We start from the raw sequence: 25,702 nt of genomic DNA on the forward strand, positions 1-25,702 counted from the left end.
TACAGAATAAATTAGTCCCATGCTACACAAATTATTTCAGTGCACAGAAAAAGATAAAAACTTCTTTGCAAAGAACTAGTGAAGAGTTCACATGGAGGACATGTCTGGTTCACCAGCCTCTCAGGCACAGTCATCCAGGTGAGTTGCATGTGTTCAGATAAAAAATACTGAAGTTAAATTAGCACCTTATCACAGTAAATGTGTTCTGATACCTATTGTTACAGAATCCCAAGTCCAAGAAAGTTCTTATTAGATGAAGTCCTGTAATGTATTTGTGATAAATGATTGGTAAGTAAATAACTTCAGTGAAACTAACTACTTTTAAGTGAAAAAGTTGAAATCCACATCCATTTTCCAAAGTACTGAATTATATATGAAATATTTAATGGAATGTGAAAATAATCTGCAGCTATCCATTAAGAGCAACAATATCTGCCAGGCTTTAGGTAATCTATATTTTATTTATTCATTTGTTCATTTATTTGAGATGGATTCTCGCCCTGTCCCCCAGACCGGAGTGCAGTGGCATGATCTCAGCTCACGGCAACCTCCGCCTCCTGAGTTGAAGCGATTCTCCTGCCTCAGTCTCCTGAGTAGTTGGGATTACAGGCACCTGCCACCATGCCTGGCTAATTTTTGTATTTTTAGTAGAGATGGGGTTTCATCATTTTGGTCATTTTAACTAATAAAGCCTATGGATCAGGGAGTTCATGTGGAGGTCATACCTAGATTCTGATACTCTAAGTCATACTCTAACTCTAACTCATAGATGTAAATAAGATTGAACATGTACAGCAATATGAATGAGTTCACAAGTGAATATTATATTGATGAATACCACAGTGAGTCAAACCCTAAGACGATACAGTTGCCACTAGCCACAAGTGGCTATGGAGCACTTAACATGCAGTTAGTCTAAATTAAGATGTGCAATATGTGTAAAATACACTCTGCTTTTGAAGGCTAACAAAGGAAGGAAGGAAGCACAGAAGGAAGGAAGGAAGAAAAAAAGGAAGGAAGAAAGGAAGGAAGGATGAAAAGAAGGGAGGGAGGGAAAGAAGAAAATAAAATTTCATTAATAATTTGTGTATTAATTACATATTAAAATGTTTTTGTTATATCAGTATAAACAACATACATTGCTAAAATTAATTTCACTTTTTAATGTTGCTACTAGGCAAATTAAAATTAGGACAATGACTCTCAATATACTGCTATTGAACAGTAGTGTCTCAGAAACATTTGTCTTTAAGTCAGATTTCCTTAGGGTTTCTCATGTTTCTCCGGCTATTCTGGCTCTCTCATCCACGTCTGGTTTGCATGCCATACACAGACTATCTTGTTTGAGCCTTGTCTCTGCACTGATATTCCACTTCTTTAAATCTTACTATGTAACTTATTGACTAAATTAATAAATGTGTAATTTGTATGAACTCTGACCAACACTATCCATATACATCCAATATGCCCTAGCAACAAAGTACATATCAAACAAACAAAATCCCAATTTAAGACACTGAACCAGATTTAGTAAAGATCATTATTTTTCAAGAAAGTTAAGTGAACTATTAACATATATAATTTGGTCATTTAACAAAAGACCTACCAGTATTTACTTGGTAATTTACTTAACTTCTTTTATAGGACCAACTTATCTATTATTGGAAAGATGATTATGTCAGGAAACCCATTGAAAGTATGAAAATGTATTGCAAGTAAGAAATTAATGGGAAAACTATTTAAAGTTTTATCATATCATTATTTTTGAGAAATATATAAAATTATTATATATTTCCTCATAAATCTATTAAGATTAGAAATAAATTTTGTCTTAGGTAACACAGAAAATATTTTTCCTTTAGTGAAGGATATTAATGTAGTAAAAGCTGAAAAAATAGATGTCTCCACAACATTAAGAATAAGACAAAAACATCCTGTTTCTCAGTTAATAATTGACAAAATTTTAGTCATGATTGCCAGTTATATAAGAGAGGACATAGAAATCAGATAAAAAGTAAGATTCAAGTTGGGATAAATCACTGTTCCTGTGGATAACATAATGAAGAAATATTTTAGGATAAATCATATTCAAGGGTGACTATATATAAGTTAAATATACAAATATCAATAATTGTTTTAGATTTTGACAATTACTGGTCCTATTTCTCACAATAAAATATTATTAGTATATAGGAATGACTTTAGAAGTAAGTTAAGTGCTTTGAGGAAAAAACTAAAGATAAAAAGAAAACAAAAAGGGAATACTGCCTCTCTCTTTCTCTCTCTCTCTCTATGTGTGTGTGTGTGTGTGTGTGTGTGTGTGTGTGTGTGTGTGTATTTTCGATAAATAAAAAGAAGTATCTACTTAGTGAGTAGAAATACATTATAATGTAAATATATAAATTCCTTCCAAAGTAATTTATATATTGATGAAGATCTAATAAAAAATTTATTTGTCTTATTTTTAGCTGATTCTAAAATTCCTCTGGCAGAATAAATGGAGGCATTAGCCAAAATAAACATGACATTGAAAACAATTAAGCAGAGATTTTCCTTACCAGATGTCAAAACACAAAGCCACAGTAGTTAATTGGGTTTGTCTGGCAGAGATGACCATTTCTGTGTCCAAAGTTTATTTTCTTTAGCACAAAGAGTTTTACTTAGGTACATGGTTGTTCAGCTTAATTTGCATTTCACATCTCTTCTGGCTACATGTGTCTTTGTGACTAGTTTCTGGCCGATAAGTTTTAGGCAGCAGTGATAACATACAGTTTCTGGGTTGTGACCTTCAAAGACAGGAAGCTTGGCAGCTCTTTTTTGAAATGCTTGTCTTGTACTATCGGTGTGAAGCTGTTTGCCTGGGATAGCAGAGCAATGAAATGAAGAACTTGGGTTCCCAGTACCGTGAAAATTTCACATCAAGACTATTACAAGAGAGAGTAACAAGCTTCCCTATTCTAAAAATCACTATTTGGCCTTTGTTACTTGATACAGTATCCTAATTAATGCAGTATAACTCATCAAAAAATATTTTGATAAATAAAATAGGTAAGAATTTCGTAATGATAGTCGCATACCAATGAGATGTTTTTAAAACAAGCTATTTGTGAAAACTGAAAAGTTGCATCTGTACAGCATATCACCAAATAAACTGAGGTAATCAAAAAGTTAGAGGTAAAATAAAAAACAAGTAAAACAAAAGATAGCAAAGATTCTTCAGCCTGTCAACTGAAGATTTTTTTTAAAAATACAATAGATGGAATTAAATAATACATTTGGTATGTACGACTTCATAAAGATTTAAAACTTGGTATGTAAAAAGATCATATGCAAAATTAAGGGTCAAAGAAAATACAAATGTCTGAGCAGTTCTAGTATTTTAAAATTATAAAAATAATTTTTGTTTTGCTGAAACTTACCTAGAAAGAGTTGGAACACATATAAAAGTCACCATTTATAGAAATTTCAGAGACATATTTTGGCCATTCTAAAAAATATTTATTTTGGAATAAACAAGCTATTCACATTAAGGATCATATGGAAATACTGAAATATGAAAACAGAGGAAAGAAGATTGTGAGTTTCATGTTTACTCATGGAATATGAAAACCACCCATTATGACTTTTAGTTAATAAATTATTATGCAATGATAGAAATGGAAAGAACATCAAGATTGTTTCATTGCTCTGAGAGGAAAAATACTTGGAAATGTATGTGTAGTCTGTATTTGCTGCATATATTGTGTGATAAACTTTATTTACATAAACAACAGTTGACATACATATATTTCATTTTACAATTTAGCTTTTAGTATTTCTCTGGATTTTTTTTAAATCTCCTGGCATATTTTTAAAAATTCAACTTCTATAAAACCTTATTATTTTCCCACCAGTATGTTAAATCTTCACATTTAAGCTAGTCCAAGAAAGATCGTAAAATAACCTTTTGCCTGAATTATAGAAAAGTTTGCTTAGCTCCAAGTTATTTTTTATTAATATTTTCCATTTACTTAAAACTAGAAAATAGCTGAACTTAATGCACTGTTAAAATTGATGTTGAAATAATTATGTTAGGCAGGGGGCGGTGGCTTATGCCTGTAATCCTAGCACTTCGGGGGGATGAAGTGGGTGCATCACCTGAGGTAGGGAGTTCGAGACCAGCCTGACCAACATGGCAAAACCCGTCTCTACTAAAAATGCAAAATTATCTGGGTGTGGGGCCGCATGCCTGTAATCCCAGCTACTTGGGAGGCTGAGGCAGGAGAATCGCTTGAACCTGGGAGGCAGAGGTTGCAGTGAGCCGAGATTATGCCATTGCACTACAGCCTGGGCAACAAGAGAGAAATTCTGTCAGAAAGAAAGAGAGAAAAGAGAGAAAGAGAGAAAGAAAGGAAAGAAAGAGAGAAAGAGAGAGAGAAAGAGAGAAAGAAAGGAAAGAAAGGAAAGAAAAGAAAGAAAAGAACGGAAAGAAAGGAAAGAAAGAAAAGAGAAAAGAAAGAAAAGAGAGAGAGGAGGGAGGGAGGGAGGAATGGAAGGAACTTATATATATTATGAGTAGCAAAACTCTTTGAGTGAAATGGTCAATATTTCCGCAAACACTAAGAAATGCCAAATACCTAAAGTACCTTCAATGCCACTGTGTTAAAAAACTTACCTTTCACAGTCAAATCTAGGTGAAAGCAAATGTGTTGCTTTTTAAAAGAGACACAGAAAGATTATCAGGGAGTGGCACTTTGTTTTCACTAGGAAATACCTGAGATCAGACTCAGAGAGCTAATACAGACCACTAGAGTATAAATACGAGTTTCATATGTAACATCTTCTTTAACCAATATCTACTTTGCTCCCTGTTCAAAAAGTGTTTGATGAGTAAGTAGACAACAGAAGGAAGGGCAGGAAGGAATAAGCAAGGGACAAAGGGAGGGAGAAGGGTGAGAATTTTTTTAGGGACAATATTTGAATATAGTAGTCCCTAATTATTTTCAGTTTCATTTTCCGTAGTTTCAGTTACCTGTGATCAATGGAGCTCCAAAATCATTAAATAGAAAATTCCAGAAATAAACAACTCATAAGTTTAAAAACATCTTTCACTGTACTGCTCCATCCCACTCGACACATGAATAATCTCTTTGTTCAGCGTGTCCACAGTATCTAAATTACCAACCGTTAATTAGTCATTGATTGACAGTCAACCACCTCAGGCATCAGAATGACTGTGGAAGTATTGTAGTGCTTGTATTCAAATAACCCATATTTTATTTTATAATGACCTCAAAGTGCAAGAGTAGTTATATTGACAATTTTGATATGGCAAAGAGAAGCTGTAAAGTACTTCCTTTAAATGAAAAGGCAAAAGTTCTCAATTTAACAAGGAAAAAAATAGTTGTATGCTGAGGTGTCTAAGATCTACAGTACAGTAAGATATTTTGAGAGGCCATATTTACATAACTTTTATTACAGCATAGTGTATTTTATCTATTTCATTATTATTGTTGTTAATCTCTTACTGTGCCTAATTTACAAAATCAGCTTTATCACAGGTATGTATGTTTGGGAAAAAAATACAATGTAGCACAAATAGGGTTTGTTCCTATCTACAGTTTCAGGCATCCACTGAGGGTCTCGGAACATATCCCCCAGGGATAATGGGGGACTCTTGTCATAAGAAAATACATGAATTTAACTTTAGCTCTATTTTTAACATTAATAACTAGCAACACTAGTAACAGGTCATTCCATGGGGACCTATCTTTGCTTGTTTAATGAGAAAGCATTAAAGCTGTGTGGTAGAAAAATGCAGAACATAACTTTTCATGTTCTCCTAGATAGGCATTTAGGTTACTTACAGTTTGTTTCAGAATATAACATAATTTACCTCAGGGAGACACCTTTTGGGTTAATATAAAATGTAATATTATTTTTCTTTAAAGTAAATTTCAAGCTTCCTGGAATTGTCAGAGAGATAGCAGAGGGCACAAATAATTCAAGAAAATATAATGACGTGATTCAAAATTTCTTATAAATTTGCATACTTCTTGGAGAACTCAAAGCAAAAACATAAATCAAAGCCAGTGTTCATTAGCAAGGATATTCTTGTATCATCCTATTATTGTTTCTTTGAACATTATTCTACTAATTAACAGCACTTCTACCTAGATGTTAATGATATGTGAAAAAAATCTTAGGCCTATTGTTTAACTTCTTAGAAACACATTATTTAAAATTTTATTTCAGCTAGTTATTTCCACTAATTACAGTCTCTCAAAATTCTGATACAATTTAAATTTACTTACAAACATGTAGAAGGCATTCGTTGATTATTCTCCAAGACTACCAGTAATTTGCTTGGATAATACATCTATATGATGTGTTTGGAGAGTCTACAATTTATTCCCCACCATATCTTTTCTTTTAGCTATGGTTTATAATCCATTAGTCTTTCTTATAATGCAAATATGCAAAGACAAAAAGATATTTTATGTTTAAAATAGTATTGACTCTACTGCAAATAATTCATGCTTTCCTACTGTCAAATTCTCTTTTGTAAATAATTATGTATGTTTTTTCAACCATTAAAAAAGATTATAAGAGAGGTCATATTGTATCATATTATTGGTTCACCCAGAAGAATGCATGGATTTTATCAGTGATCCAGTGTATGTTTATAGAGGATACAGCTGGCACTCAAGATAGCAAAGATGGAAGGGAGGTTCATGGAAAAAAAAAAAAAGATAACTATTTTTCACTTGGTATATAATAAAAGTCATAACGTATACTACTTATTTTTGGCTGCTGTGTTGAGACTTATCTGTAGGGAAAAGAGCTAAAGCAGGCTAAGTATTAGGTGGCAAATGATGGTGGCTTGACTGAGGATGGTAGTGATTCAGGGTGTGAGAATTTTCCAGCTTCAAAAGTAGGATTTGCAAATGGCTTTTCTATGGACCACTAAATATAGAAAGAAATCAAAGTTTGCTCAAGGTTTCTCTCAAGCTACTTGAAATATAAATTTAAAAGTGGTTAGTATAAAGATGAAATTTAAAGTCATAATATTAGATGAGATTACTTGAATAGTGAGTAAAGGAAAAGAAAAAAATTTAAGAAAGAGCTGTTAGGGAGTCAAATGTTTAGAAATTGGGAAGATGATTAGGAGCCAGCTTTTCCCAGTTCTATTATCTTCTGTCTGGAGTTTATACATTCATCTACCAAAATGTCAAGTATCAAGAAATATCTAGGCCGGGCGCGGTGGCTCAAGCCTGTAATCCCAGCACTTTGGGAGGCCGAGACGGGCGGATCACAAGGTCAGGAGATCGAGACCATCCTGCCTAGCACGGTGAAACCCCATCTCTACTAAAAGATACAAAAGACTAGCCGGGCGAGGTGGCGGGCGCCTGTAGTCCCTGCTACTCCGGAGGCTGAGGCAGGAGAATGGCGTAAACCCGGGAGGCGGAGCTTGCAGTGAGCTGAGATCCGGCCACTGCACTCCAGCCCGGGCGACAGAGCAAGACTCCGTCTCAAAAAAAAAAAAAAAGAAAGAAAGAAAGAAATATCTAATGCTAAACTCTCCTGTCTAGCTTCTGTGCTATGGTTCTCCAGATTTTTGCCCTATTTATCTTTAAAACTTCACCATTAGGCGAATAGCACTAGTCGAAGTAATAGTAATTTCTGCAGCCAATTATTTTTGGATTTGGATTTCTTATTTGCTTTCCACTTTTTGTTCTTTTAGCACATTTTTCTAGGAATCTTTTCTTTCTTCTTGAAACAACATTTTTTAGAATTTTTTTTTTTTTTATTTTCAGTCATTTGATGGTCACTCAGTGGTTGTAAATCAAATATCTTTATTTGAAGTATCCATGTTTATTCCTGATAATCTTCTATTACCTAAATACATTTGTGATTATATTCTTTATTTCTTTTCAGTTTTCACAGTAGCCACTATAGTGTCTTTATCTGAACACTAATGTAATTGCTAATGTAAGCAGTCCTTGAGGATCTAATTCTACTGTTAACTGATTCTCTGATTTTTATAATGATGTCATTCTATTAACAAACTCTTGGGGTAGTCTTGCCACCTTACACTGGAAAAATTTGTTATTTATGGTTACCAGAGATCACAGCTGACTAAGCTTTTTATCAGTCTACATCCAGAATCCAGGCCCAATAAAGGATTCTGAGGCTCTGATCATTACATCCTATCTGGGCTTCTATGAACAGAGGTTCTCAAGGGAACCCTGGCCTTGCAGGTTCTGCTGCTCCAGCTCCAGTAATTCTTTGTCATTTGTTTTCCTATGTCCTTGGGTAAGTAGCAAGAGACACTGGTAGACTTTTCTACCTCCTGTGAAAACAACTAAGCTACTCAAGATCAGACTGCCCTGAAGTGATATGTTCGCTAGAACACTCAGTCTTCCATAAAGCTGGAGGCAGCACTCATGTATTTTTGTATTCAGTGCACTTTCATGTCACAAAAGAAAATAGCTCAGCAGAAAAAAGGATGGTCCTTTATAACAGTGGCTTCTGAATTCAGGATCACTCACCAAGCCTTCTGAAATTTTTGCTGATCCTTAGTAAAATAGATAAATGTGATTTGTTATCCAGCTAAATTTATTAAAATAAATGACAGAGAATTTTTTCTACACTTAAAGTATTCCTATTGTTTGATATAAAATATATTTTATTAGAAAACACAGTGTGAATAAATGACAGAGTTTTAGTTGTCTTGTGTTGTTTTAAATGATTTGCCCAACTTCCAAAAAATAAAATGATGTAAACACACATGCTTTTTAAAGTATGTTGTAGGCAAAATTTAAAAGTTTAGTGCAAATGAAAGTAGATTGAACTTCTTATGTGGCATGTACAAATTATGTGTAGCATTAGATGATCTGTGTCACGAAAAGGGATAAAAAATCTTATTTATAAGTACATAGAAGAAATGTAACTTTCTGTTTAGAAAAACTTTTTTTGAAAGTTTATAAACAAGTTGGGGAAGTTAAGGTTTATTCACACATTATTAGAAACTCCCACTTTAAAAACTAAACTGGGCCGGGCGCGGTGGCTCAAGCCTGTAATCTCAGCACTTTGGAAGGCCGAGACGGGCGGATCACGAGGTCAGGAGATCGAGTCCATCCTGGCTAACACGGTGAAACCCCCGTCTCTACTAAAAATACAAAAACTAGCCGGGCGAGGTGGCGGGCGCCTGTAGTCCCAGCTACTCGGGAGGCTGAGGCAGGAGAATGGCGGGAACCCGGGAGGCGGAGCTTGCAGTGAGCTGAGATCCGGCCACTGCACTCCAGTCCGGGCGACAGAGAGAGACTCCGCCTCAAAAAAAAAAACAAAAAACAAAAAAAAAACAAAAAAAACAAAAACAAAAACAAAAAAACTAAACTGTTTTTATTTCTTTTTAGATTAATTTAAAAAAATTTGTTAACCATATACATATACAAAATATAGTTAAGAATTCTAACAATAACAAAATTTTCTTAAACCCCGACTCTTAAGTTGTATGTGAGTCTCAACATTAAAGGAATATGTGAATTAAATAAGCTTGGCTTAGTACTGGGAACAAATGCTTCCACTGTGTGTTCATTGTTCTTAGGAATACGCTTTGCTCAGATATATATATTCCTATATGTTTTGTATATTTCTAAATGTCTATATTTCTATATATCTATAAGTATAGCTCTGCCCACTATAATAAGCAAATATACTATTACAATGGTTTGTCTTCTTTCTTTACAATAGAAATGTCCTTCTTACTGAGAGTTTACTATTGACTATGTAAGTAAGGAGAGCATTGTAAATTATCCCTTTCTTAATAAAATAAAATATTTGGGATTGGGTAGTTATTTGATTAATTGGGTAGACCAACTAATTAATTTGATTAATTGGTAAGAAAAAAGCACCATCCTTTATTAACTGTTTGACATGTTTTTGCTGGTATTGTTTTGCTTACTGTTTAATATTTTATCATGTGATACTTTGTCTTTAATTCAAGGTGAAACTGTTGTAGTCGTTTCTCTAATTGATAAACAATTGAAATTTTATTCTAGTCAGGTACAAATATCACTATATTGGAAAATTGAAACACAGGCTTCAGTATAGCAAGAGACTTGAAATCTAACAATTATCTAAATTTAGATACTTTTCTAGGATGGTATAGATTGCATATGGCAAATATGGTTTTCAATATATTTCCAGATGAAATATAGAAAGTATTAAAATAAATATGCAAAATGTCACATGTTGAATTATAAACAATTGAGAGAAATATGGCATTGCAATGCCAAAATGTAGACTTCTTAATGTGACTTGCTTTTCTAGTTGTAGTTTTTTATATAAGATCAGAAACAGGGGATGTAGAAAATGAATATATTAAATATGTATTGCTTAGAGTTATGAAGTTCTAAAGATTTAAGTTTCAATTTTAAAGTATAATATCTGAAATTCTTTGAATCTAATATTTTCAAATAAATTTTAAAATAAGTTCCAACTTTATATAATTATGAGCAGAGACATTATTATAGCTTTAAGATATTCTAGATAATAGCTTCAGCATAACAGACTGAATAGTGAATGACATCATATTGTCCACATTTATGAAGTCAGAAAGAAGACAGAATTGAAAACATCTAAACTTATAGCAATAGATAAGGGTTCCAGAAGCAAATTAAATATTTCACTAGGCCCAAAAGACTAGATTTCTGCAATGAGCATGTCTTTCCTAGTAAACACTTTGTAATGAAAAGGTGAGATGTTTGTTTTAATATATCTGTAAAATGTATTCTGCGGAAACATGTGCCTTAAGAAATAAAAGTACATGGTAGACACATGGAACAGAGAAACAACATACTCCAAGCTTGCTATAATCTTCCAGAGGCTTCAAAAGTAGGGAGATCACATAATTGCTGGATGCGATTGATATTCAAAGCAACTGAATTAGTTTTACCCTTGTAATCCATGTTTTTGAAGAATTTGAGTAAAAATAACATATACGCAGGCATTATCAGATACATAGATCTAATAATTGATACAGGAATGCATGAGAAATGAATACATTAATACATACATACATACATAGATAAAATTCTAAAATAATATATTTGCAAAATCCCTATGGGGCAATTTGACCAGTAAGAATGTAGTAATGTTGAATACTTCAGGTTAATACATTCTGTAACCAGCTTACTAAAATGCTATATAGACCAACAACTGATAGGTATTTTTTATTTCATGGGAATTTAAGTATAACTATATCAACTGAATTATTTATCGTTTTGAAAATTTTAGAATAGAAAGGAAGAACAGAGATCATTTGCCAATGTTAATCACTTCAATTACTCATATAATTTTAAAAAATCACATCAATATTCTAAGGGAAAAGCAAATAAGTTATGTTATTACAGGGTCACAGATTTTTAGAACAGAATAGAAATTGAGTGACTATGTAGTTATCTGTAAGGTCATGATCAAATATAAGGGATGCTGAAGGTCTGAGTAGTTAAAACAGAATGCCAGTTTGACAATCCAATCCGAATATACTGTGAGTACCTGACACGATGTGCTAGGCATTGATAAAATTGGAGGCAATTGAATAAAAAATCAGGGTCTCAGCCTGTTCACAATACACTGGAGACAACCGTAAAAGTAGACGCTGAGTCATAATATAATGTTTTAAGTTCTCTCCTTGGAGCATGAACAAACTCTTTTGGATGAATTGATTCATTGATTCAACTGATATTTATCCATTCCATACCACGCACCTTGTACTTGGCTAGATGCTACAGTTAATCCTATGAAATGGAAGTAGCTTCTCATGGAAGATGATGTTATGCAAAAGAAGGTGACTAGAATTTCATTAGGCAGGAAACTGGGATTGACATATGCTCAGCAGAAGGAGGGGCAGGAGAGAAAGGGTGTGGAGGTTGGTGAGAAGGATTAGGAGTATGGCAATCTGGCAGTTGGAGATCCTTAGGGAATTCATGCTGTCTGATGTGATTTCCACAAGCAGTTGCAGGAGGGAAGTCTTGGAATTAGGCCTTAAATATTAAAACTTTCCAATTTAGCCTCTACATGCCTGAAAATCACTGGAACAGTTTACTATAAAAGAGTTACTACAGTCATGTTATATATTCTGAAGGCTCTTGCAACACATTTTATTAAGTACTTAAAATTGTAATTTTTATGGAATTAATTCTTAGAAAAACAAAGGAAAAATGCTTGTAATTTGGATTAATCTTCTACTCTACAACTTCTATCCAGATGATATTCCTATTTTTGCATCTCGTGTGTGTGTGTGCGTGTGTGTGTGTGTGTTTGGGATGGGGGGTTGGGTTGTGTTTGTGTGCTCTGACTGGATGTCTGCTATCTACAGAGATAACCTTATTTATTTTTACACTAGGCCCAAGCTTTTCAGTCTCAGGCATAAGGTTACATAGCATTTCTATAGCACTGGAAACTAGCCAATTCCTTTCTATAAACCAGCTTAAGAATAAGAATCTCCTTTTAGCTGTATCGTTATTTTATCCTGACTCCCATTATCTATCAATGCTCTAGGTAATAAGTTCTTAGAAATTAGAGAACATAGTGATATTGAACAGTGTAGTTAAATTTAAGGGCCTTAAATTTAAAACTTGTTCCAGGTTTTGGTTTTAGATTATCATACAAATATAGGCGGTAAAGGCTCTCCAGAGGCCAAAGATAGACTGAGATATAGCTATATTAATATAATGTTGATTCTGAAGAACAAGACACCATGGGTAAATTAAGGTTTTCAGTATATACATGTTGCCTTTTGTGTAATTCACTTTGCAACAAAGGTTTGCTTCTTTTGAAGCTTATTAATAATACTGGTATCAACCAGTTTTTCAATACCAAGGATTTCTTTGCATACTAGCTTCTTAAAAGCTTAAAATAAAAGGGCATACATATCTGCATGTCTTTGTTGGTTTGGGGCTGAAGAGCATAGTTCACAAGATACTTTAGAGGAAACACTGTGCAGGATAACCCACAAGGCACCTTGTTTTACAAACTGGCAAATATATAATTCATTTATTTTTTCAGACTGAGTTTCCCTCTCTTACCCAGGCTTGTGTGCAGTGGTGTGATCATAGTTCACTGCAGTCTTGATCTCCTGTACTCAAGAAATTTTCTCACACCTCAGCTTCCTGAGTAGCTAGGACTACAAGTACGTGCCACAGATTAGCCACATGCCTGGCTAATTTTTTAATTTTCTGGAGAGACAGGGTCTTGCTATGTTGCCAAGTATTTCCTCAAAGTCTTGGCCTTGAGCAATTCTCCCATCTTGGCCTCAGAAAGTACTTGGATTACAGGCATGAGCCATTGCACCCAGCCAAATCTATACTTCTGACAGTGCTCTATAATGCTCTTGAGAGCTACTCATATTCATAGGTTAAACTGATGCTGCTTTCTGAGGGACTCCATTTTATGTGATTGGTTTTGAAAACCAAAAAATAAGTAATTTAACTGCTACATAATAAGAGAATTAGATAAATACATGATGTTTTAGGGATTTGATTTCAAATAAATTTTGATGATAGGGCCAGCCTGTCTGAGTGTTTCAATCACTTTCTTCCATTGATGTCTTTCATTCATAGAATCATGTGATTGGGAGTCTGAGGTGGGAGGATTGCTTGAGCCCAGGAGGTCTCAGCTGCAGTGGGCCATGATCATGCCACTGCCCTCCATCTGGGCAACTGAGTGAGACTCTGTCTCAAAAATAAAATAAAATAAAATAAAATAAAATAAAATAAAATAAAATAAAATAAATAATGCAATTGGTTCAATAGAAAAATCAGAAGTACTTGTACTACATAAAAATGACTTCAGAAAGTGAAAAGGGCTTAAGAAATAATTTATGTAAACCTCTCAGAAAAAGTGGTGGTGAAACTGAGAGATCAAAAAAGGATGTAACTTAGATATCACAATTATTAGCATACCAAAACTTAAAGCATGTGGGCTCAATCCCCACTATTCCATGTGGATTCTATAATAACCTGTAGCATGTACCTGACTCTGGCAAACGTGGAGCTTGTAAATCTCAGAAGCTTATTATTCGTTAATGTAAACTCTAAACTCTATTTGAATTGATGGTTGAAATTCCGTTTTCAAATATTTAACGTAACTTATTTTGTAAATAAGATTAAAAGTTTATAGTAACTGGAAAAGAGCAATGCAGTAAATATTTTACTTTTTTTAAATTTACCATCTCAAGATTATAAGCCATAGTGTTCTCGATAATTTTTTGAGCTGTGCTGAAAGATGATAAACAATAACAATTAATAATGAGAAGCTCCTAAGCAACCTTTGTTCTTATTTCCTTTATAATTTTCTTAACTATTTATGGTTAAAATATTTACATGATACGAACATTAACATTTTTTTTTCCAAGATGACAGATTAGAGGCTTTATAGCATGCCCCAGCCACTTGGAAATAGCAAACATAGTGCATAAAAATCAACTTGATTAGCCTTAATTCCAGAAGGAAAATGAGAGCTCACTGAAATAGTGAGGGCCCACCCAGAGCCCGGACAGGAGAAGGTGGGCAATCAGCTCCCTCGCCTGATAAAAGTGAGTGAAGCCCCAGTACGCAAGAGGGGTGATCAGTCTCCCTCTGTGCCTCACTCTTCCACTAAAGATCTGTGCCACCCAGGTCAAGGAAGAGCACTTTCTTTCGCGTAAGCCCTGGAGCTAACTTGGGTAGTGGTTGAGAGACAGAGAAAGGGAAAGACATGGGCAAAACTGCAGGCATTCTCCCAGGCCCAGGACTGCGAGGAGAATGTCATTTTTAATCCTGGCTCATATAAGGTCAGTCATTGGTGGCCAGCAATTGTGGAGAGTGCCCCAGAGAAGGCACTAGAATTAGGCCCTTTCCCTTTGCAGAACTGGAGCAAGAGGAGAGTTGCTGAGGCCAAAGTTTCTCCTGGGCAGCAAGGCTTGGAGATAGGGAGAACTTTGAGACCTGGAGCTGGTCTGGTCTGTGTGTCATTGTTGGGTGCTCTAGCCTGATCCCTCAGTCAGTTGGGGAAAAGTGCCGCACCAGCTCCAAGGAATGGGAACGAGGTGGACCCCATTCCTCTGGAGATATAACTTCAAAACAGATCACCCCTAATGGAGGAGGGAGCACAGCCCACAGATCAAAGGAAATGTGAATATGGTGCCAGCTTCTGACAGGGACATCAACAAAGCCTGAGAACAGACTTGGAGAGTGGCAGGCCTCTGAGCCCAACCTAAGCCATCATAACACCTGTGACCTGCACATATACATCCAGATGGCCTGAAGCAACTGAAGAACAAAAAAGAAGTTAAATAGCCCGTTTCTGTCTTAACTGATGACATTCCGTCATTGTGATTTGTTCCTGCCCCACCTTAACTGATTAATTGAACTTGTGACACTCTTTCTCCTGGACAGTGAGTCTCAGGAGCTTCCCACCAAACGCCCTGTGGCCCCCGCCCCTGCCTGCAAGAGAAAAACCCCCTTTAACTGTAATTTTCCACTACCTACCAAAATCCTATAAAACTGCCTCCCCCCTATCTCCCTTTGCTGACTTCTTTTTCGGACTCAGTCTGACTGCACCCAGGTAATTAAAAAGCTTTATTGTTCACACAAAGCCTGTTTGGTGGTTTCTTCACATGGACACATGCAACATTTGGTGCCAAAGATCCGGAACAGGGGGACTCCTTCAGGAGACCGGCCCCCTGTCCTCGCCCTCACTCTGTGAGGAGATCCACTTACGACCTCGGGTCCTCAGACCAGCCCAAAGAACATCTCACCAATTTCAAATCGGGTAAGCGGTCTCTTCAATCTCTTCTCCAGCCTCTTTCACTATCCTTTAATCTCCCTGTCCTTCTAATTCCAGTTCTTTTTCCTCTCTAGTAGAGACAAAGGAGATGCATTTTATCCATGAACTCAAAAACTCTGGCGTTGGTCATGGATTTGGGAAGGCAGTCTTCCCTTGGTGTCTGATCACTGCTGGTATGCCTGCGTTGGTCATTCACCCACATTCCCTTAGTGGTAAGTTAATTGTGGGGATGCCTGCTTTGGCTGCTCACCCACATTACAGCCCGGGGCTACTCACCCACGCCCCCTTCTCCATGTCTCTACCTTTCTCTTTAAACTTACCTCCTTCACTGTGGGCAACCTTCTGCCTTCCATTACCCCTTCTTCTCCCTTAACCTGTGTTCTTAAAAACCTAAAACCCCTTTGACTAATAGCTGACCTAAAACCTAAACATCTTATTTGCTTCTCTAATAGCTGCTTGGCCCCAATACAAATTCAACAATAGTTTCAAGTGGCCAGAGAATGGCACTTTTGATTTGTCCATCCTACAAGATCTAGATAATTTTTGTTGTAAAATAGGCAAATGATCTAAGGTGCCTGATGTCCAGGCATTCTTTATACATCAGTCCCCAACTAGTCTCTGCTCCCAATGTGACTCATCCCAAAACTTCCTTCTTTCTCTCCTGTCTATTCCTTCAATCTCCACTCAAAGCTCTGAGTCCTTTGAATCCTCTTTCTCTATGGACCCATCTGACCTCTCCCATCCTCCCCAGGCTGCTCCTCACAAGGCTGAGCTATGTCCCAATTTTTCCTCAGCCTCTGCTTCCCCACCCTATAATCCTTCTGTCACCTCCCCTCCTCATAACTGGTCTGGCTTACAGTTTTGTTTCGCAACTAGCTCTCCCCTACCTGCCCAACAATTTCCTCTTAGAGAGGTGGCTGGAGCTAAAGGCATAGTCAAGGTTAATGCTCCTTTTTTCTTTATCTGACCTCTCCCAAATCAGTTAGCTTTTGGGCTCTTTTTCATAAAATATGAAAACGCAGCCTAAAAGCTAACCATGAAATATAAAAAACTGGCTGGGCACAGTGGCTCACGCCTGTAATCCCAGCACTTTGGGAGGCCGACATGGGCGGATCACGAGGTCAGGAGATCGAGACCATCCTGGCTAACACAGTAAAACCCCGTCTCTACTAAAAATACAAAAAATTAGCCGGGCATGGTGGCTGGCACCTGTAATCCCAACTACTCCGGAGGCTGAGGCAGGAGAATGGCGTGAACCCGGGGGAGCGGAGCTTGCAGTGAGCTGAGATCCGGCCACTGCACTCCAGCCTGGGCGACAGAGCGAGACTCTGTCTCAAAAAAAAAAAAAAAAAAAAAAAAAAAAATATATATATATATAAAACTAGTCCATGGCCCATTTGGCAACAACCCTTAGATGCTTTACTACCCTAGACCTAGAGGGACGTCTTATTCTTAATATGCATTTTATTATCTGTTATAAATGAATTGGCAGTGCCACAAAAGAAGTTGCACTTGAATATAAAATTTTCTTTTTAATTGTCAGCAAGGCAAGTCACTTCTATAGAAGGGTGCACCCCTACAGACAGAGTAATGGTAAGCAAACACTTGGACAAAGGAGGGGAAGGGGTTCTTATCCCTGATGCATGTGGCCCCTGCTGCTGTGTCGTTCCCCTATTGGTTAGGGTTAGACTGCACAAGCTAAACTAATTCCGATTGGCTAATTTAAAGAGAGTGATGGGGTGAGTAGATTGGCGGGAAAAATGTTTATGCAGGGTGGAGAATGAGTCAGGATGGAGCAGGTAGCAGGTAATTGGAATGAGTGAGGGTGGAGCAGGTAATTGGAATGAGTCAGAGTGGAGCAGGTGATTGAATTGAGTCAGAGTGGAGCAGGTGATTGAATTGAGTCAGGGTAGAGCAGGTAATCGAAAAAGGTTGCTTTATGAGGAAGTTAAGTTTAAAAGTAGAAGTCAAAGACTTGAACATACTGACATTGATTCTTTGAAATGAAATTTAGAACTCATATCTAACATTACCCAATCTGCTCCCAACATTAGAAAAAGCTCCAAAAATTAGATTCCAGCCCTCAAACCCCACAACAGGACTTAATTAAACTTGCCTTCAAGGTGTACAATAATAGAGAAGGGGCAGGGAAGTGGCAAATATTTCTGAGTTGCAATTACTTTCCTCTGCTGTGAGAGAAACCCCAGCCACATCTCCGGCACTCAAGAACTTCAAAATGCCTAAACCGCAGCAGCCAGGTGTTCCTCCAGAACCTCCTCCCCCAGGATCTTGCTTCAAGTGCCAGAAATCTGGCCACTACGCCAAGGAATGCCCAAAGCCCATGATTCCTCCTAAGCTGTGTCCCATTTGTGCGGAAATTGGACAGTCCAACTCATCCGGCAGCCACTCCCAGAGTCCCCGGAACTTTGGCCCAAGGCTCTCTGACTGACTCCTTCCCAGATCTTCTTGGCTTAGCAGCTGAAGACTGATGCTGCCCAATTGCCTTGGAGGCCCCCTGGACCACCACAGATGCTTCAAGTAACTCTTACAGTGGAGGGTAAGTCCATCCCCTTCTTAATCGGTATGGAGGCTACCCACTCCACATTACCTTCTTTTCAAGAGCACGTTTCCCTTGCCTCCATAACTGTTGCAGGTATTGACAGCCAGGCTGCTAAACCTCTTAAAACACCACCACTCTGGTGCCAACTTGGACAACATTCTTTTATTCACTGTTTTTTAGTTATTCCTACCTGTGCATCTCCCTTATTAGGTCGAGACATTTTAACTAAATTATCTGCTTCCCTAACTATTCCTGGGCTACAGCCACATCTCATTGCCACCCTTTTTCCCAGTTCAAAGCCTCCTTCACACATTCCCATTGTGTCTCCCTACCTTAATCCACAGATATGGGATACCTCTACTCCCTCCTTGGTGACTGATCATGCACCCTTTATCATCCCATTAAAAGCTAATCACCCTTACCCTGCTCAATGCCAATATCCTATCCCACAACAGACTTTAAAAGGGTTAAAGCCTGTTATCACCCATCTGTTACAACATGGCCTCTTAAAGCCTGCAAATTCTCCTTACAACTCCCCTATCCTACCCATCCAGAAACTGTGCAAGTCTTACAGGTTGGTTCAGGCTCTCTGCCTTATTAATCAAATTGTCCTTCCCATCCATCCTATAGTGCCAAACCCATACACCCTCCTATCTTCAGTGCCCCCTTCCACAATTCACTATTCTGTTATCTACCTCAAAGACGTCTTCAAAACCAGAGGCTATCCTCCACTTAACCTTTACAGTTCTCACAACCTTCAAGCATTAATATCCTCTTCACACCTTTTATATTTATTGTCTGTCCCTTGACTCTTCCGGCTCTACTGACTTTTAGTTGAAACTTCAACAGTAACTATTACCCATGGGCCCAATTTCAACCCAACTTCTCAGTTAGCACCCAACACAAGTCTTGAACCACATTTCCCTAATACACATAGCATCTTCCCCCTTTCCTCATATTTCTATTCTTCCAATTCCAAACCCAGACCATACTTGGTTTATTGATGGCGGTTCTTCTAAACCCAATCAATTTTCACCAGCTAAAGCTGGATATGCTGTCGTGTCCCACAATTCTATTATCAAGGCTGCTGCACTTCTTCCCTCCACCACTTCTCAACAAACCAAACTGATTGCTTTAACTCATGTGCTCTCTCTCGCTAAAGAAAGGCACATTAATATTTATAATGACTCCAAATATGCTTTCCACATCCTCCATAACCGTGCTGTCATCTGGGCTGAAAGAGGCTTCCTTACCACACAAGGCTCTTTCATTATCAATGCCTCCCTAATTAAGACCCTCCTTAAGACTGCTCTCCTGCCAGCCAATGCTGGATTCATTCATTGTAAAGGACACCAGGAACCTACTGATCTTATTGCAAAAGGAAATGACTATTCTGACAGGACAGCAAAAGAAATAGCCAGTGTCTCCACACCTGCTAATATTCCAGCCTCCACTTCAGAGGGCCATTATTTTTCTTTCTCCTCTGTCACTCCAACCTACTCTTCTTCTGAAAACCTGCTCTACCAGTCTGTTCCAACTCAGGGCAAGTGGCTCTTAGATCATGGAAAATTCATTCTTCCTGCCTCACAAGCTCAGTCCATTCTTTCTTCCCTTCATGACCACTTCCATGTGGGATTCAAGCCTCTGACTCACCTCCTGCAGCCCCTCATCTCCTTCCCTTCATGGAAATCCATCCTTAAGACCATCAACTCTCAATGCTCTATCTGCCATGCCACCAGCCCCCAAGGCTTTCTCAGGCCTCCTCCTTTTCCTATGCATCAGGCTCGTGGATTTACTCCAACACAAAATTGGCAGATTGATTTTACTCATATTCCCCATGTCTGTAAATTTAAATATCTCCTGGTTTGGATCAACAATTTCACCAGATGGATCGAGGCCTTTCCCACTAGCTCCAAAAAGTCTACTGCAGTCATTTATTCCCTTCTGACAGATATAATTCCCTGATATAGCCTCCCTACTTCCATTCAGTCTGACAATGGTCTGGCCTTTATTGATCAAATCACCCAGGCGGTTTCTCATGCTCTTGATATTCAGTGGAACCTTCATCTCCCCTACTGTCCTCAGTCTCCAGGAGAGGTAGAATGGGTGAAGGGTCTTTTAAAAACAAACTTCACCAAGCTCAACCTCCAACTTAAAAAGGACTGGACATTACTTCTACCACTTGCCCTTCTCAGAATTAGAGCTTGCCTTCAATATGCTATAGGGTACAGTCCATTTAAACTTTTATATGGATGCACTTTCTTGCTTGGCCCCAATCTTATTCCAGACACCAGCCCTCTGGGCACCTATCTTCCAGTCCTCCAGCAAGCTAGATAGGAATTTGCCAGACTGCTAATCTTCTCTTGCCTACTCCAGATTCCCAGCCATATAAAGACACCCTAGCTGGCCCATCAATTCTTGTTAAGAGTCTGACCCCTCAAACTCTACAGCCTCGGTGGACTGGACCCTACCTAGTCATCTATAGCATCCCAACTGCCGTCCATCTGCAGGACCATCCACCTTGGGTTCACCATTCCAGAATAAAGCTGTGTCCATAGAACAGCCAGCCTGATCGCTCCTCTTCCTCCTGGAAGTTACAGGTACTCTCCCCTACTTCCCTTAGACTCATTCACATTTCTGAAGAATAGTAATAACCCTTATGAGCCTAATACATCCCTTCATTCTATTAGGTCTATTCATCCTTACCCTACATTTTGCAACAGGGCTTTATGCAGTCACCCCACTACTTGGACTGCACCCCAAAAACTTGTCATCCCTACTATCTTCTGTCTAATCATACCCCTATTCATAATTCTCAACTACTCATAAATTCCGTGCTCCTGTTTACACTGCTAGTTTACACTGTTCCTTCAAACCATCAGGGCTGATATCTCCTGGTATCTCCCAATCCACCACTCTTGACTCCCTCCTGGAGTGGATAGATGATCTTTGCTGACAGGGCACCCTCCAGTACTTTCACCCTGATGAAGTCCTATTCTTTACTTTTATACTCACTCTTATTCTCATTCCCGTTCTTATGCCACCCTCTACCTCTCCCCTGCTGTCTCTACCACACTATCAATCTCACTCACTCTCTCCTAGCTGTTTCTAATCCTTCTTTAACAAACAATTGCTGGTTTTGCATGTCCCTTTCCCCCAAAACCACCAAGGCCTCAAGTTACTCACTGCTGAAAAAGGAGAACTAAGTATATTTTTAAATAAGGAGTGTTGTTTTTACCTAAATCCAAATGGCCTGGTATATGAAAACATAAAAAAAAAAACTCAAGGATACAACCTAAAAACTCACCAACCAAGCAAATAATTATACTGAACTCCCTTGGGCACTCTCTAATTAAATATCCTAGGTTATCCCAATTCTTAGTCCTTTAATGCCTGTTTTTCTCCTTCTCTTATTCAGGCCTTGTATCTTCCTTTTAGTTTCTCAATTCATACAAAACCACATCCAGGCCAGCATCAATCATTCTATATGACTAATGCTCCCTCTAACAACCCCACAATACGCCCCCCCCTTACCCCAAAATCTTCCTTCAGTTTAATCTCTCCCACTATAGGTTCCCATGCTGCCCCCAATCCCACTTGAAGCAACCCTAAGAAATATCGCCCATTATCTCTCCATACCACCCCCCAAAATTTTCGCCACCCCAACAATTCACCACAATTTTGTTTCGTTTTTACTATTAATATAAGAAGACAGGAATGTCAGGCTTCTGAGCCCAAGCTAAGCTGTCATAACCCTTGTGACCTGCACATATACATCCAGATGGCCTGAAGCAACTGAAGAACCAAAAAGAAGTGAAATAGTCAGTTCCTGCCTTAACTGATGACATTCCACCATTTTGATTTGTTCCTGCCCCACCCTAACTGATCAATTGAGCTGGTGACATTCCTTCTCCTGTACAATGAGTCTCAGGAGCTCCCCACTGAGCACCTTGTGGCCCCCACTCCTGCCTGCAAGAGAAAACCCCCTTTAACGATAATTTTCCACTACCTACCCAAATGCAATAAAACTGCTGCACCCCTATCTCCCTTACTGACTCCTTTTTTGGACTCAGTCCACCTGCATCCAGGCGATTAAAAAGCTTTATTGTCACACACGTAACAGAGTGGGGGTCATATCTAGCTTTCCTCGCTCCCCAGGGTACTCCCGCAGAAGAGGCTGCAGCTCTTCCCATTGAGCACCCACCAGCGTGGGCTGCAAATGGAAGATTCTCCCACTTCTTCAGTGGCTTTAACCCCACCAAAGGTGAGGATGTGCTGGAGGAGGAAGCTTTTTGCATTTCTTTGTTGCCCTCGCCCCCACTGAGGATGAGCATTCACAGAATAAAAGCCTACCCACTGGCTCTTACTCTTAAGTGCTATCTACTGGACTAATGCCTGAATTTCACCACCAAACAAAAATGTAACACTGCAACAAGCAACATCTGAAAAAGCCACTAAATGAACCTATCTGCAACTGAGGAACCCATACAGAGACTTTGCCCAATGAAAACATCCAGAAATGAAGACAACTGATCATACACAATATAAATCTCACTTATACTTTCAAGGAAAAGAATAATAAAAGAAAAGCCTCATTCAATGATAGAAGAAGAAGGAGGAGGAGGAGGAGGAGGAGGAGGAGGAGGAGGAGGAGGAGAAGGAAGAAAGAAGAAGAAAAGAAGAAGAAGAAGAAGAGGAAGAAGAAGAAGAAGAAGAAGAAGAAGAAGAAGAAGAAGAAGAAGAAGAAGAAGAAGAAGAAGAAGAAGAAGAAGAAGAAGAAGAAGCAGCAGCAGCGGCGGCGGCGGCGGCGGCGGCGGCGGCAGAGGAGGAGGAGGAGGAGGAGGAGGAAGCTTCAGATAAGAAGCAGCACAAGAATTCCAGCAATACAAAAAGCCAGAGTGTTTCATCAACCTGAAAGGTACCTATGAATCCTAATCCGAATGAAATGCCTGAAATGACAGATGTAGAATTCAGCAAATGGCTGGCAAGAAAACTCAACAAGATCTAACAGAAAGTTGATATCTAACAAAAATAAAATAAAATAAAAAAATGATCCGGGATTTGAAATATGATAGAGCTATACTAAAACAAACAAACAAAACAGAATTTCTGGAATTGGAAAATTTACTGTAGGAATTTCAGAAAAAAATTGGAAGCCTTACCAACAGACTAGATAAAGCAGAAGAAAGAATTTCAAAGATGAAAGACTGGCCCTTCAAATCAACCTAGTCAAACAAAAATAAAGAAAAAATAATTTTAGAAAATGAACAAAGCCTTTAGGAAGTAGAGGATTATGTAAAGTGAACAAATCTACAACATATTGGCATTCCTGCGGAGAAGAAGAGAAAGTAAGCAACTCAGAAAACGTATTTGAGGATGTAATTCAGTAACATTTCATAAAGTCCTCAAAAGCAAATGCAACAAAAACAAAAGTTGACATTTGGGATCTAATTAAAGAACTTCTGCAGAGCAACAGAGGCTATCAACAGGGTAAGCAAACAACCTAGAGAATGGGAGAAAATACTTGCAAACTGTGCCTCTGACAAAGGACTAATATGCAGAAGCTATAGGGACCTTAAACCAATTAGCAACAGCAACAACAAAAACCCATTAAAAGTAGGCAAAAGACATGAACAGTCACTGCTCAAAAGGAGACATACAAGTGGCCAAAAAAACATGAGAAAACACTCAACTTCATAAATTATCAGAGTGATGAAAATCAAAACCACAATGAGATGCCATCTCACACCAGTGGGAATGGCATCACTAAAAAGTCAAAAACCAACAGATATTGGTGAGGGTGCAAAGAAAAGGGAACAATTATACACTGTTGGTGGGAATCCTATTTAGTTTAGCCTCTGTAGAAAGTAGTTAGATTTCTCAAAGAACTAAAAACAGAATTACCATTCAACCCAGAAATCCAATTACTGGGTATATACCAAAAGGAAAATAAACAATTCTACCAAAAAGACAAATGCTCTCGCATGTTTATCACAGCACTATTTCACAATTCAAAAGACATGGAATCAATCAGGGTACCCATCATTGGTGGATTGGATAAAGAAAATATGGTACATATACATTATGGAATACTACACAGCCATGAAAAACAACAATCTAAGGTCATTTGCAGCAAATAGATGCAGCTGAAGGGCATTATCCTAAGTGAATTAATGCAAAAACAGAAAATCAAACATTGCATTTTCTCCCTGGAATGAGAATTGCATATTTGGCCATCATTAAGCAAGCTCACTAACAATCTTGGGAAAGTCATTGGAAGCCAGTATTCAATGGAAGTACCATGGTGACAGTGCTATGATTAAAAATGTAACCATAATTAAATAGTTAGTGTTAGGGAAATGTAGATCCAAGAAAATCTACATTGTTTAAGTATACATTCCAAAGAGCAATAGCATTGCAAAGTAATAATAGTGTTGTACCATTTTGTTGTGTTGAAGCATATGATATATCCAGGCACGGCACATTTGAAATTAAACACAAGTGAAATATTTAACAATAAAGAAAACAAAGAGGTGGCTCCTGGATCTCAACAGACAGAGATGCTGTTGGGAAATTATGGAGACAATTCATGTGCATAGATTACAAAAGAAATAGTACATATGCACCCTTCCTCTACTCATCATCTAATTTTTCATAGATAAATAAATCACTATATCACCTGTAAGTCCATGAATGATATAATACATTTTTTTTTGGTCAGTCAAAATTTAGTCATAATTATATTTATCATATGTATTTTGCTTTGTTCCCATATTTTGACCCCTCTATTTATAATGCTTTTTCTTCTGTTTGGGAAAGAAGTCTTTTAAAAAAAAAGAAAGAAAGAAAGAAAGAAAGAAAGAAAGAAAGAAAGAAAGAAAGAAAGAAAGAAAGAAAGAAAGAAAGAAAGAAAGAAAGAAAGAAAGAAAAAGAAAAATAGCAAGAAAGAACAGTGCCAAGCAAAAGGGGAAAATCTCCTTATAAAATTATCAGATCTCTTGAGAACTCACTATCATGAGAACAGCATGGGGGTAACTACCCCCATGGTTTAATTATTTCCCAGTGGGTCCTTCCCATGACGTGAGAATTATGGAAACCACAGTTCAAGATGAGATTTGTGTAAGTATACAGCCAAACCATATAATTCTACCCCGACCTCTCCCAAATTTCATGTCCTCATATTTCAAAGCACACTCATGGCTTTCCAACAGTCCCCCAAGTCTTAGTTCATTCCAGCATTAGCCTGAAAGTCCTAGTCCCAAGTCTCATCTGAGAAAAGGCAAGTCCCTTTCACCTAAGAGCCTGGAAAATCAAAAGCATGTTAGTTAC

Source organism: Rhinopithecus roxellana, chromosome 9, assembly GCF_007565055.1.
Source record: "Rhinopithecus roxellana isolate Shanxi Qingling chromosome 9, ASM756505v1, whole genome shotgun sequence".
NCBI lineage: Eukaryota > Metazoa > Chordata > Mammalia > Primates > Cercopithecidae > Rhinopithecus > Rhinopithecus roxellana.